Source organism: Tauraco erythrolophus, chromosome 13, assembly GCF_009769465.1.
Source record: "Tauraco erythrolophus isolate bTauEry1 chromosome 13, bTauEry1.pri, whole genome shotgun sequence".
In the NCBI taxonomy this organism is placed as follows: Eukaryota; Metazoa; Chordata; class Aves; order Musophagiformes; family Musophagidae; genus Tauraco; species Tauraco erythrolophus.
Window position 1 is genome coordinate 13,749,038 of NC_141477.1, and position 12,438 is coordinate 13,761,475.

Below are 12,438 nucleotides of genomic sequence, written 5' to 3' on the forward strand. Positions count from 1 at the left end.
GACACCAGCGCCTTCTACCGCCTTCCGATGTGTAAAACAACATTGGCTTTCAGTATTTGCTGCCCTTGGCTTACCAAGTCATCAAAACAGACAATGCTCCTGCATACGCAGGAACAGCATGTGCTGCATTTGTAGCAGATTGGGGAATTGAACATAGAAAAGGTGTTCCGTACAACAGTACGGGTCAGGCTATTGTTGAACGGTGCCATCAAGATGTAAAGCGACTCGCTGCCATTTTGAAAAAAGAGGGGGAGATGTCCCCCAACGCGCGAACTGAAAGGCGAAGGCGGAGGCAATCCAGGAGTTCCCAAAGACTCGGACCTCTCTGCAGAAGAATAGAAGAACTGTTAAATCTTCCAAAGAACATATTAGATGACTCTGATCCAGACGAGATAGATTTTGCCTTTATCCGTAGTTTGATACGTACACGCAAAGCTGCAAAATTATACCCGCTAACACACTGCAGGTGTAGATGTAGGAATTTAGAAATTATAACTATAGAGTGCGGAGGTTGTAGTCGCATATGTCATGAATCGCAACGTGATGCAGTGCAAGGCTGTACAGATTGTAGACACGCTTTAGATATTAACCCATACCAGGCGCTCGCTGCTTGGCTTAAAATAGAGAACGCTTCACGACAAAGGTTAACTGCGTTGTTTGAAAGTGCAGAAGAAGCTATATTAGCACACGCAGCCTTTAGGTTACAAAAACTACTGACTGTTGTAGAAGTAGCACAAAAGACACAAGTGATGGGTACCAGATATCAGAAGCAGTGTAGACATCATGACAAGGATGGAGGAGTTTATTGGTAAGACAATACCTATAGTAACAGGAATCTTAGTTTGGTGCCAAATGACCTATGGAATCAACTCCATCAGCCCGAGAGACAACATTTGGATAACCATTGCTAACAAAACAAACCAGTCATCAATTTGCCTAGCCCTGGGTGGTATTGGAAACCCATTCCGTACCTGTCTCATAGGAGTACCAACATGGAAAGTGGCAGCCTTTAGAGGGCTAGTAAACACCACTAACCTAACATATAGCAACTTCAATACCACAACGATCTATAGAGCGACCCCTCAACAGTATGACGGAGCAGTACAATGCCGGCTTATTCATGCACTTAATGCTTCCCTCCAGTCTAATCTAGAAGAACTAGACCTGCTTGGTAGTATGCATGCAAATACTACCGCTGGGAAAATAGGAGGATGGTTTTCATTTTTGCCATTAGACCCAAACAACTTGAATAAAAACAGGAAACTATGGGCGACCTTAGATTCTAATCTTGACAGCGCATCGGTAATTCGCTTTCTATACTCGAGCTGCAATGGCAGCAACATTACTGAACCTCGAAGGTTGCCCGAAGGAATTTTCTTAATTTGTAGAGACAGGGCATGGAATGGCATTCCAAAACAACCAGAAGGAAGTCCTTGTTATTTAGGCCAACTAGCCTTATTCCATCCCAATATATCCCTATTAAGAAAATGGAGTGAAAATCACACCAGGAGAAAAAGAAGCCTTCATGATCTAGACTGTAGCAGTGTAGGCAATCCCATATTTTGGAGTGAATTTGGACGAGTAGCTGCCTCCACACTTTTTCCAGGGTTAGCAGCAGCAAAAGCGCTCACCTTAGCAAAACAACTAGGTTGCTGGGCTCGTGACGAGATAAACTTAACATCCAGCATTCTAGATGAATTAACGAAAGATGTAGAAAGTGTCAATCATGCAGTATTGCAAAACAGAGCAGCGATTGACTATTTGCTTTTAGCCCATGGGCATGGTTATGAAGAGATCGAAGGAATGTGTTGTATGAATTTAACAGGTCCAGGAGAGTCAGTGCATAGAAAACTTAAACAACTAAAGGACAAACTACATGCCTTGAAAGAGGTAGATGGCATCGATGGATGGTTGACTTCCTGGGGAATAGATGGTTGGGTGAGAGATCTCATCAAAACGTGCTTGGGGCCTCTTTTGTTGTTAGGCTTTCTCTTGCTTTTTGGACCATGCTTAATGCAATGTATGACCCAACGCTTGTCAGCTATAGCGCACGCCGTTTTTGAAAAAAGAGGGGGAGATGTTGCAGCCCAAGTGTTAACAGTAAGGAATGTGTATCAGCGAATATAAGAAGAACACTGTCCTTGAGATAAGAAGGTAGGTTGAAGCTGTGAAAAACACACTGTCCCTGGGAAAAAAACAAGAAGGATGAAACTATGAAAAACAAGATTCTGAGCAAAACATACTAACTGCAAAAATATTAAAATATTGTAACAAATATAGAAATCTGTATCCAATCACAGTGTGTATCATACTCGTGCTTGTCGCGTGAACAGTAGTGTTAGACCAATTAGCTTGCTAAGTACAGCGCATGAAAGCGTGCACAGAACCGAGCTATGCTATAAAAAGAGCAATATCACAGAATAAAGCTGAAGCCTTTTTACTCATCATATTGATGCGTCTTGCTTCCCCGTCTTCGGCCGCAACACCATAGTATTCCTAAATGAAGTGGAGCATAAGTTAAAGTGATTTTTAGGATTATTAGTCACTGTTCCTTAAAAAACTGGGTCTCCTGTCAGATCTTAAAAAACACATTTTTGAAAACTTGTCTAGTGTCGATAACAGATGAAAACAGAATACAGGTTATTATCTATCCAATTTGAACTTGCAGTTTACTAATACTGTGTGAATCCTGATGGGGAATTAAGAATGCATTTCATTAAAACATTATCACTTCAGAATTCTTAGATAAAATATTCTCTAATATTCATTAATAGGAAACATAGTCTTTATGTCATAAAGTATTGATATATTTTCTTCACTTTAGAACCGAGAATAAATCTTTTGTAATTTTGATATTATTTACTGATAAATGCCAAGGACTTTAAAAAATGATTCGTAGCTAAAGGCGGCTTTCATGGGGAAGAAATTGTGTGGGAAACCAGTATGTTTTCTCTCCTGTATGTTAAGGGTGACATAACTTCATTTTTTATTTTTTCCTCTTATGTTTAACAGTGGTGTTAATTCTGTTAAATCATATACAAATACTGTCTGGAATGTTGCTTTAAAGGAATGGATTAGCCTTTTCATCTACCTTGGTCTAGCTCAATATAGTGGAATTTGTTATGAAGCAATAGTCTTCAGTGTACATGTGGAAGAACTGTAAAGGATATTACTGAACACAGGAGGGCTTTTTACACAGGATGGCTCTTTAAGTGTAAGCAATGGATAGTGGCATGTCAGCATTCCTCAATAGGGATCCAAATTACAGCATTGCTATGTGTGTTCCACTGGGCATGGCAGTGAATGTACACCAGTTAAGTTGCAAATAACATTCATCTTCAATCAAAAGAGAATGAATGCTTCATGTCTACTGAATATGAAAAAAAAACCAAACAAAACAACCAAGAGGAAGGCATTCTCATTTTAACGCAATAAAAGGCAGCTGAATAGGCAGATTTAGGCAGGCTGTGGACTACTTTGCTGATATTGCTTTATAGATTAGGAATGGAAACAAGTAGTTGAATAGGCAACCACTGGAGTTCTTATAGGAAGGACAAGCAACAGAGGATCAGAGACTGGAGCCTCCTGAGCAATTTTCAGGGTAACGTTTCAATGGCATGTTCCTGAATCAGGAACTTAGAATCAGTTCTTGAAGTGAGGGGAGTGAAGAGAGAGTGTAAGCTTATGTCTGTTAAAAGTAGTTGTATAAAAGAGAGGAAAGTCAATGGTAGTATTTCATTTCTATGAATGATAAGGTCTCTAGCCCCTACTTTTCAGTGAGTTTGCTATTTAGCAGGACTTGAGAGCCAGAAGGTGTAATCTCTCGTAAAGACACGGTAACTGACTCATCTGATCTGCAGTATTTTGGCTATAGAAGTCATAGTTGTGGCTTTAACATACCTTACTCCTCAAAGTGCTTGCAGAAAGGCAGGTGCTTGCAGTTCTCTGTGCGAATTTCTCACTTCCTGAAGGTTTTGCAGAGGCATCAATTTCCCACCAAAATTTAAACTACGCTACTTACTGTTCAGAATTTTAAAAATGGAAGTGTGGAGTAGCTCTGCATATTTGTCCTCCGCAAGTGCTGATCTCCATCTTGATAATGTATTGTGGTGTCTTTCCAATGCTTTTGGCTCATTACTCATTATGGAAAAGATAAAAAATTATGAATCTTTGACTCAGGTCCCTCCCTCTCCCCTCCCTTCTTACATTTACCTCTAGCAACGGATTCTTAAATGTTTCCCTGATAACAGTCCTGTCTAATTAATATATGTATGTATCTAGATATGAAGTTCTCATCCTCAAACATTGTGAAAGGAGCTTTGACAGGAGGTTTTTTTGCCTTAGATCATAATAACGTTCTCACACAACTGCTTTTTGAGGCCACAGTGAGATTTGTGAACCATCAGTTAATAAATATGTATTAGATTAATGAATTCAAAATGTCAGGATCAGTTTCAAGGAGTATGGGCAATAAGATCAGAAAAGCTTCTGGAAACCATGAGAAAATGTGTTTTGAAATCAGACATAGATGTAAATCTGGTTCATGACTCTTCACACTCCAGATATTGTGGAAAAAGCATAATTCTGTATCTCGTGCTGTCGATGAAACCGTTGACTCTGGTGTCACGTTAAATAGAGTTACTGGTAGTAAGAGTGGATCTATTTCATGAAGGGTCATCAGAAGGCAAGAGCTGGTCACCATAAGATACATTGCAGCTGTAGAAAATCTAAGTGATTTTGTGTGGGTGCATTGTTCAGCTTAGACTCCTAATTTTAAGGTATGTCGATGCTTTGTGCCTCTTCATTTTCTATTACAATCACATTTCAGGGATATTTTATGTTGGTTCTCATCAAGCTACACATTGCTTTTAAAGATCACATCACCTCTAGGTTAAATGGATTGTATTTCTCTATGCTTCTGACATGTTCTTTTTGCACTGAGTAGTGCGAGCTGACACAGTTGATCTAAGCACAATGTAATCTCTTGATTTCATAAAACTTGAACACTATTAGAAGAAAGGACCAACATGATACCTCATGGAATTGCGGTCAAGAGGGGAAATTCAAAAACCAATTCTGTGTAGCTTGGGCCTTTGACCAATCATGGCATACCATTATATAGTGTGCTGTTCGCCCTGACCTCACAGCAGTCCATCAAGGCTGAAAACTTGCCTGTTCCCGGGTATACCGTTATGCTACGTGGAGCAAGTTGGCTCTGAACCTAAATGGGAGTTATGAATAGTTATGCATGAAATGGGAGGCTTCATGAGAAGGGAGCTTGTGTCAAGCTAATAGAGTGGTGATGGAATAACAGCACTAACACTTGCACAGACTATTATAGCAACAAAAAGGAATTCATTAGTATCAAAAAAAAACCCTGTATGTTCAAAATAGCACCTCATATAACTGCAGTTTTATAAGTATGGCTGGAGAAACTCTTCTAGCACAGTAGCATTAAAACAGCTAAAATGCAACCAGTCAGAGAAATCTGAATAGAAAATGAGAATTTGGGATTCTCTATCTGTTGACTTTTGTGTTTTCAGTCTCTAACCTGTAGTCTGTGTCCCTTAGCTGAACAGCCTTTCTGATGAGTTAAATATAAAAATAAGATCAATGACCATAGCACTTGTCCCTTGGAATATATTTTTTGCCATGTTTTTAGATGGAAATGTAGTTTAGGTGTTATTTTTGCACTTGAACCAAGCACTGAATTTTGTCATAATCAAAATGCCATGCTGTTTGACTCTTGTTTTGAATTCTACTGTTAGCACTTCCCGTGGAAGTAATCGAACTGTGGTCATTAGATCTAATCACTTATGAATTTCGGGTTTAAAAATTCAAGACTGTGCGGAGCTCTCAATCTTTCTACAGGTTATTGGATTTAGTACGTATTTTCTCCCTCCTCTTTTATTTTTTGCTTTCCTGATTTCATTACTGTCACAGTGGTCATAGTGCTTTTTGTTAATATTGTGTAGGGTTAGTCTGTGTAGCTTCGGAAAGGGAAGGAAATTTTTCATAATTGAGTCCTGCTCCTCTTAGTAAGGTGCACTTAGGGCACCTTTTCTGCAGACACAGAAAGGTGCTTGGGTTTTATAGACTCATCTGAGGAAACATAGAGAATCAATAAGATTTTTCAAGGTCAGTCTGAAAGAGCACACAGAGCAAAAAGCTTGTCAACCACCATGAGAAGGTGGATAGGGAAAGCTAGAGTATAAAAATGGCTTCTGATAGGCCTAAGAAAGATTGGGGGCTGATTAATTTTAAGGAGTCTGGGTAAGGTTTCACTATCTACTGGAGATCAAAGGGAAACAGACGAATATGTGAAAAGTTGTCACAGGCCTTTCCAGAGGATGCCGTGGAACAGCACCAATTTTCTTCTACCAAAAACATTAAAAAATGTGATTGGTATTTGTTACTAAGCTAATCCCAGGATCACTGATGTGATGGGCCCACAGCAGAATGAGCAAAATTTTCCTAGTTTGTGAATAGTGTAAGTATGACCAGTTAATAATGAAAATATTTGTTAGTATAAAGAACAAAATAACTCACTCTGTATTACTTGTTTTTCTTTTCCTTATTCACTTGCCTTATTCAATAAGACCTTGGTGGCTATTTGCGTATTATGATATTTCAGTGACTAGAACAGTATCATAAACGTATTCATGGAATTACAAGATATGGAAAATAAGGCACTGAGAGAGTGGTGACAGGTTATTGTCAGTTTAAAATGATCTGATTGTGTAGTATTTTTTTGTAGCTACTCTGCAATATCCTGATGTTCATCTACATGCTTAAGCGCAAACTTATGCTGAGTCTACACAATGTTCTACTGAACTCCAGTTTGTTAAGGTCAGGCTCATGAATTGTAGGTGTTAGTGAATATTTATACTGCTGTTGTTGTGACTTCTCCAGCAAGATAACAGTACTAGCATGATTCCTGGGAGCTGGAATCTGTTCATATTCGTGTGTCATGACATGCACAGGCATTATAGAGAAAATCATAGAATCATAGAATGCTTTGGGTTGGAAGGGACTTGCAGGGATCATCTGGTTCCAGTCCTCCTGCCATGGACAGGGATATCTTCCCCTAGATCATGTTGCTCAAAGCCTCATCCAACCTGGCCTTGAACACCTCCAGGGATGAGGCATCCACAGCTTCTCCAGCCAACCTGTTCCAGTGCCTCAACACCCTCAGAGTGAAGAACTTCTTCCTTAGATCTGATCTAAATCTCCCCTCTTTCAGTTTAAAGCCATTCCCCCCTTGTCCTATCACCACATACCCTTGTAAAAAGTCCCTCTCCAGCTTTTAAGTCCTGGAAGGCTGCTATAAGGTGTCCCCAGAGTCTTCTCTTTTCCAAGCTGAAAAAGCCCAATTCTCTCTACTTGTCTTCATAGCAGCAGTGCTCCAGTCCTCTGATGATCTTCGTGGCCCTCCTCTGGACCCGCCCCAACAGGACCATGTCCTTCTTATATTGAGGACCTCAGAACTGAACACCATACTCCTCTTGGCTATGTGCAGTGACATTTAGAGAAAGATCGAGGAAGATTCACTTCATGGAATTCTTCTTAAGTCATACAGAAGAGCAAAGTTAAGAATGTGGTAGCATAGCTTTTTGGCAGGAAGTCTGTTTTAAATTGTGTCAAATGCTATTCCAATACAAAATGCCTTGATATTGCTGTTGCTAATTAAAGAAAGGTTGGTTGCTGACAACCTTGCTGATCAAGGGAAAAAACAGACAGAACTGCAAGGAGTGAAGGAGCTATTTAGGGAGTTCCATACTTAGGAAAATAATGCTGGCACTTAGGTAATGCAGGACTCAGTGCCTCAGCAAAGGCTGGAGGGAGGAGGAGGGAGCAGGCCAGGAGGTAGTGGAAGGAATGGCCAAAGAGACTAGCTCAGAGCTGCAGTCAGAGTTGGCAGAAGCATCTGCGTTGCACAGATGTGTGGGCAGGAGAGAGTTTTATATAGCTCTTTTTTATTTCTATTCTGTCTTCCCCAGTAATCATCTGTTGTCCATTTAAAAAGTTAATTATTCAGGTTTATATTTGAATAAAAAATGTGATTTCTTTTTAATGCAAAAGCCTTTTGGCCGCTGGGGAGTTCCTCTGCCTAGAAACACAGGAGAAAGCCTAGGCAGAGCCAGTGCAAAGCTCTGCTTCAAAGACTTATCAAAGAGATTTTACAGATCTGATGAGTGAGGCAGTAGCAATGAACTCTCTCAGGTATATCACCATGGAGGTTTTATCCTTGTTTCGGGTCTAAATATGTTAATGATTAAGATGATAGTTATCTGTCAGAACACCTGTATTAAGAACACAAGTACTAAGTTTCTTAAGGTCTCTGATGTTATATTTGAATCGCAAAATCCTGAACAAAATCTTTGCAGAGAGATGGAAGCTTTCCCTACTCTTCCCTTCCTGAATATATTTCCTTTCTCTTCTTAATTTGACATGATGTCTGCTACTATTACTTCATTTAAACTCTCTTCACCAAATTCTATTAGTTTCACCAGCCCTGACAAAGCCAAGGTGAAGTGCAAGCATTTTTTTTTTTACTTCCTATATCAAGCAATTTCCTCTTCATCGTCCTTTTTGTCTTCTTCACATGGCTGCTTTTTCTGAGATACACAAACTTCTCAGGCAGCCTTATATAATACTTAGTATAACCAAGCAGTTATACATGAGCTGCTTAATCTTAGGGCCTGTTTCTTTTGAAAGAAGTGTGCTCATTTTATGTCAAATTTGCTGACAGTGAAATGAAGTGACAACATTTTTTCTCCCTTTATTATCTGCTCCCTCTAATGTGCCCATAGCCTTCCTTTATTTTGTGCTGTGTGAGTTTGTGTGTGTACTCTGTGCATCATTGTGTTAGGGAATGCAGAAAATAGTGCAGTTCCCTAAAAGTACAAAAGAAAAATGTTCCTATAGAGAAATCTGAATAGCTTGAAAAATCAGGACAATCATTTAGTCAGTTTTTTAGATTAATAGCAGATAAGCTCTCAGCTTACATACATAGAGAATCACAATAAAAAGCTATAATTCCCGGACTGGACTTCTAGTTGATTTGGTAAAATCAATCTTTTCCTTTCAGATTTTCTAATGGTATTTGAAGAAAATTAAAGATTCAGCATTTCTTATTACGTATTGCCCCCTACAGAAAAACCTGAAGATGACAGTAAAGTGAGTAAAGAAGGAGAGAATATGTGACTGCACTGCAAACCATCAGAAGTCCAATTTTTACTGATTTAACAGTTAGCTTCTGAGGCTGAGAAATCGTGTTGCCTATGTTAATGAGGTTTTAGCTTAATTGTTTATTTTTAAATTCAGCCACGGTCATAAAAAAGGCAAAAATTGAAAACAAAGAAAAGCAAGCAAAACACATCAGACTGTACTGATTTTCAGTCTAGCAATGGCAACATGTCTTGAATGCTGTCATTTTTCTTCAAGCCTTTTCCTCCACTGCAAATAGAAAATATTAAATCATCTTTTCAACTTCTCATGAAATCTATGCAAACCAATATCCATCAACATTTTGTTCTAACATAAAGGAGAGTTAAAAATAAATATAACTTATTTGACAGGAAAAAACATTATACAGTGAGAAACTTATTTATCAGTGAGACACCTTTAGAAATGGATATTCTATATCCATATTGTATGAATAGAGAACAGTAAATTAACCATTAGAATGTAGGCACTCACAGATGCTCACATATACAGAAAAGCACTTTTTTTTTTTTTAACCTGCGATTGCAAAGAAGCCAGCACAGTAACTGCAGAAAGCAATGACCTCATAATGGAATAAGCATTTATCATATCAGTAATTTTACGTTAATTGTTCAGTATGAAGTACTGTACTTAGGACAAAACTTTGGGAAGCAAAGATTAATTGTAACATGCTTTTCCAAATGTATAATGTGGTAAATATGGATCCACAGGACGATCACAATGTTCATTAAAATATGAGAGCTCATTCTATTTCAATTTGCATTAATGGTTCTGCAATTAGATAATTGGTCCTGCAAAACCTTGCATAGGTCTATACTTTTTGGGTTACTCACAGGATGTTAGGAGACATCTTAGGAGACTAGAAATTTTGTCTGCCTTTCAGGGAACTGTGCCAAGGCTGTGACCTTGAGCTGCACTCCAGAGTGTGACAGAAATTCTTCTAATGGGAAGGAATTTTAATTCCATGGGTGTATGCTAAAATGTGATGACTTTACCCATGCCAGTCTGCCTTTATTCAGTAGCCAGCTGCAGCTGTGAAGATACATCCTTCTGAACCAAGAATCCAGGACAGTGAAATTGTCTAATAAGTAAGAAGAGAATTCCCGTGTTGCCATTTGACAAGTCCGATCCAGAATATCTCATAACAGTCTCACAGGCAGCCAGCTGCCAGGAAAGCTCGGGAAACCACCTTTCTGTTTACTGACTACAGATCACTTAGTCATTACGTGATGCTCCTTACCTTATAGCTGTAGTAAAACAGCAAAGATCTCCTGTTATTGAAGGCTTACTAGTGATATTTTGCAAAACTGACAGATTTTTTTCATGTATTTCCAGGATATATTTATTATAATAACAAATTATTATCACGAAAAAATAAATTAGCATAACTGTTTAGGATTTCTTCATTGTCATTTTGATTTTTTTAACAAACATTTTGTCAAAGCAGTAGGTCTTTGTAGAAATGTATTTTTTTAAAACAATATTTTCACTTAGGATGCCTCTTAGATCCAAAGTGTAATGCATTTATCAAAGAGGAAGAGCTTACACTGCCCAGGAGTTTTGCTATCCAGGCACCTGCTTAGGACATGAGAGACCCAAGTTCAGATCTCTGCCCTCTTTTGAACGCCTTTGGTCAACCACCTCTGAACTGATCCAACTAATTGTCTGAGGAAAAAATTGATGAAGGCAGTAGAAAATGCGTTTCTCAGGTCTTTCTGTATCCAAGATAAATTTACTCATTAGAGCTTCACCACAGAAATGACATTTTCTGGAGTGAGAGAACATGAAACCAGACATACCCACAGGAATATACCAGACAGTTCTACTTAAATCTTCAAAAAGCTTTTATAAAGGCATTTGAGGAAGGAGACCTACTGTGCAAAGAAAAGCTGTTCTGGTCTGGACAATATTAATACCCAGACAACATTTCAGAAGCATTGGTCCAGCTTCTCAAAATGCTTCAGACTCTATTAAAAATCTCCTCTTCAGGAGAATTCTTTCAGTGTTTCAATTTCTTGCTTGGACTTCTGTTAGGAAAATGTGCAAATAAATCTATTACCTTCAAAGAGGGCTTTTTTCCCAGGCTACTTTGTTTCTTTGATTGCAATATGAGGTTTTTATCATCATAATAAAAATGTGTTTAAGCATATATACATGTACACGACATATACATATACATAGTACACATATGTATAATATATGTGTAGAATATTTATATACATCATGTATCTTTTGTAACATATATTATATAGGCATATATAGACCTATAAAATCTCACTGCTTGACATGCTAAAAGGCCAAACTCAGGGAAATTTTTAGTGCATTTCTCATCATATGGTATTATTTCATGTCACTTCTCTATATAAGAATGGGTTATATTTGATATCTTATAGCAGCTTTCCAGTACCTAAAGGGGGCCTACAGGAAAGCTGCAGAGAGACTTTTTACAAGGGTGTGTAGTGATAGGACAAGGGGCAACAGATTTAAAATGAAAGAGGGCAGATTTAGGTTAGATATAAGAAAGAAATTCTTTACATTGAGGGTGGTGAGGTACTGGAACAGGTTGCCCAGAGAAGTTGTGGATGCCCCATCCCTGGAGGTGTTCAAGGCCAGGTTGGATGAGGCTTTGGGCAACCTGGTGTAGTGGAGGATTTCCCTGCCCATGGCATGGGGGTTGGAACTAGATGATCTTTGAGGTCGCTTCCAACCGTAACCATTCTATGATTCTATGATTCTATGATATTCAGATTACTGAAATTTCAGAACGTGATGTTGGATGTACTCAGTATTTAGCTAACATCCTTAGCTAATATCCTGAAATAGATGGAGGGTGGTAGTGAGAGTTGCATTGGACCCAAACTTTTACATGTGATTTTCTGGTAATCAGAAGAATAATTGCGAGCTCAAATACAGTTATAATTTTAAAAAATACTCAGTTGCTGGGAATATCAGATAATAAGCTCTTCTTAAAAAGCTATCAAGTTTAGGTTAGTTGTTTGGAGTGATTTTTTTCTTTTTTTGATCAATCTTCACTTAAGCATAGTTTTAAAATGACCTGACATTCATTACTTGATTATCATGAGATAGTATTAGCTAGTGTATTTATGGCACTTTCTTGCAATTACCCGTGCACCAACTCAGTGTTTTGAATCAGTACTAGGAAGAGTAATTCCTGTGTCTGTTTTCATGTTATTTCCTCCTTTTGAGATA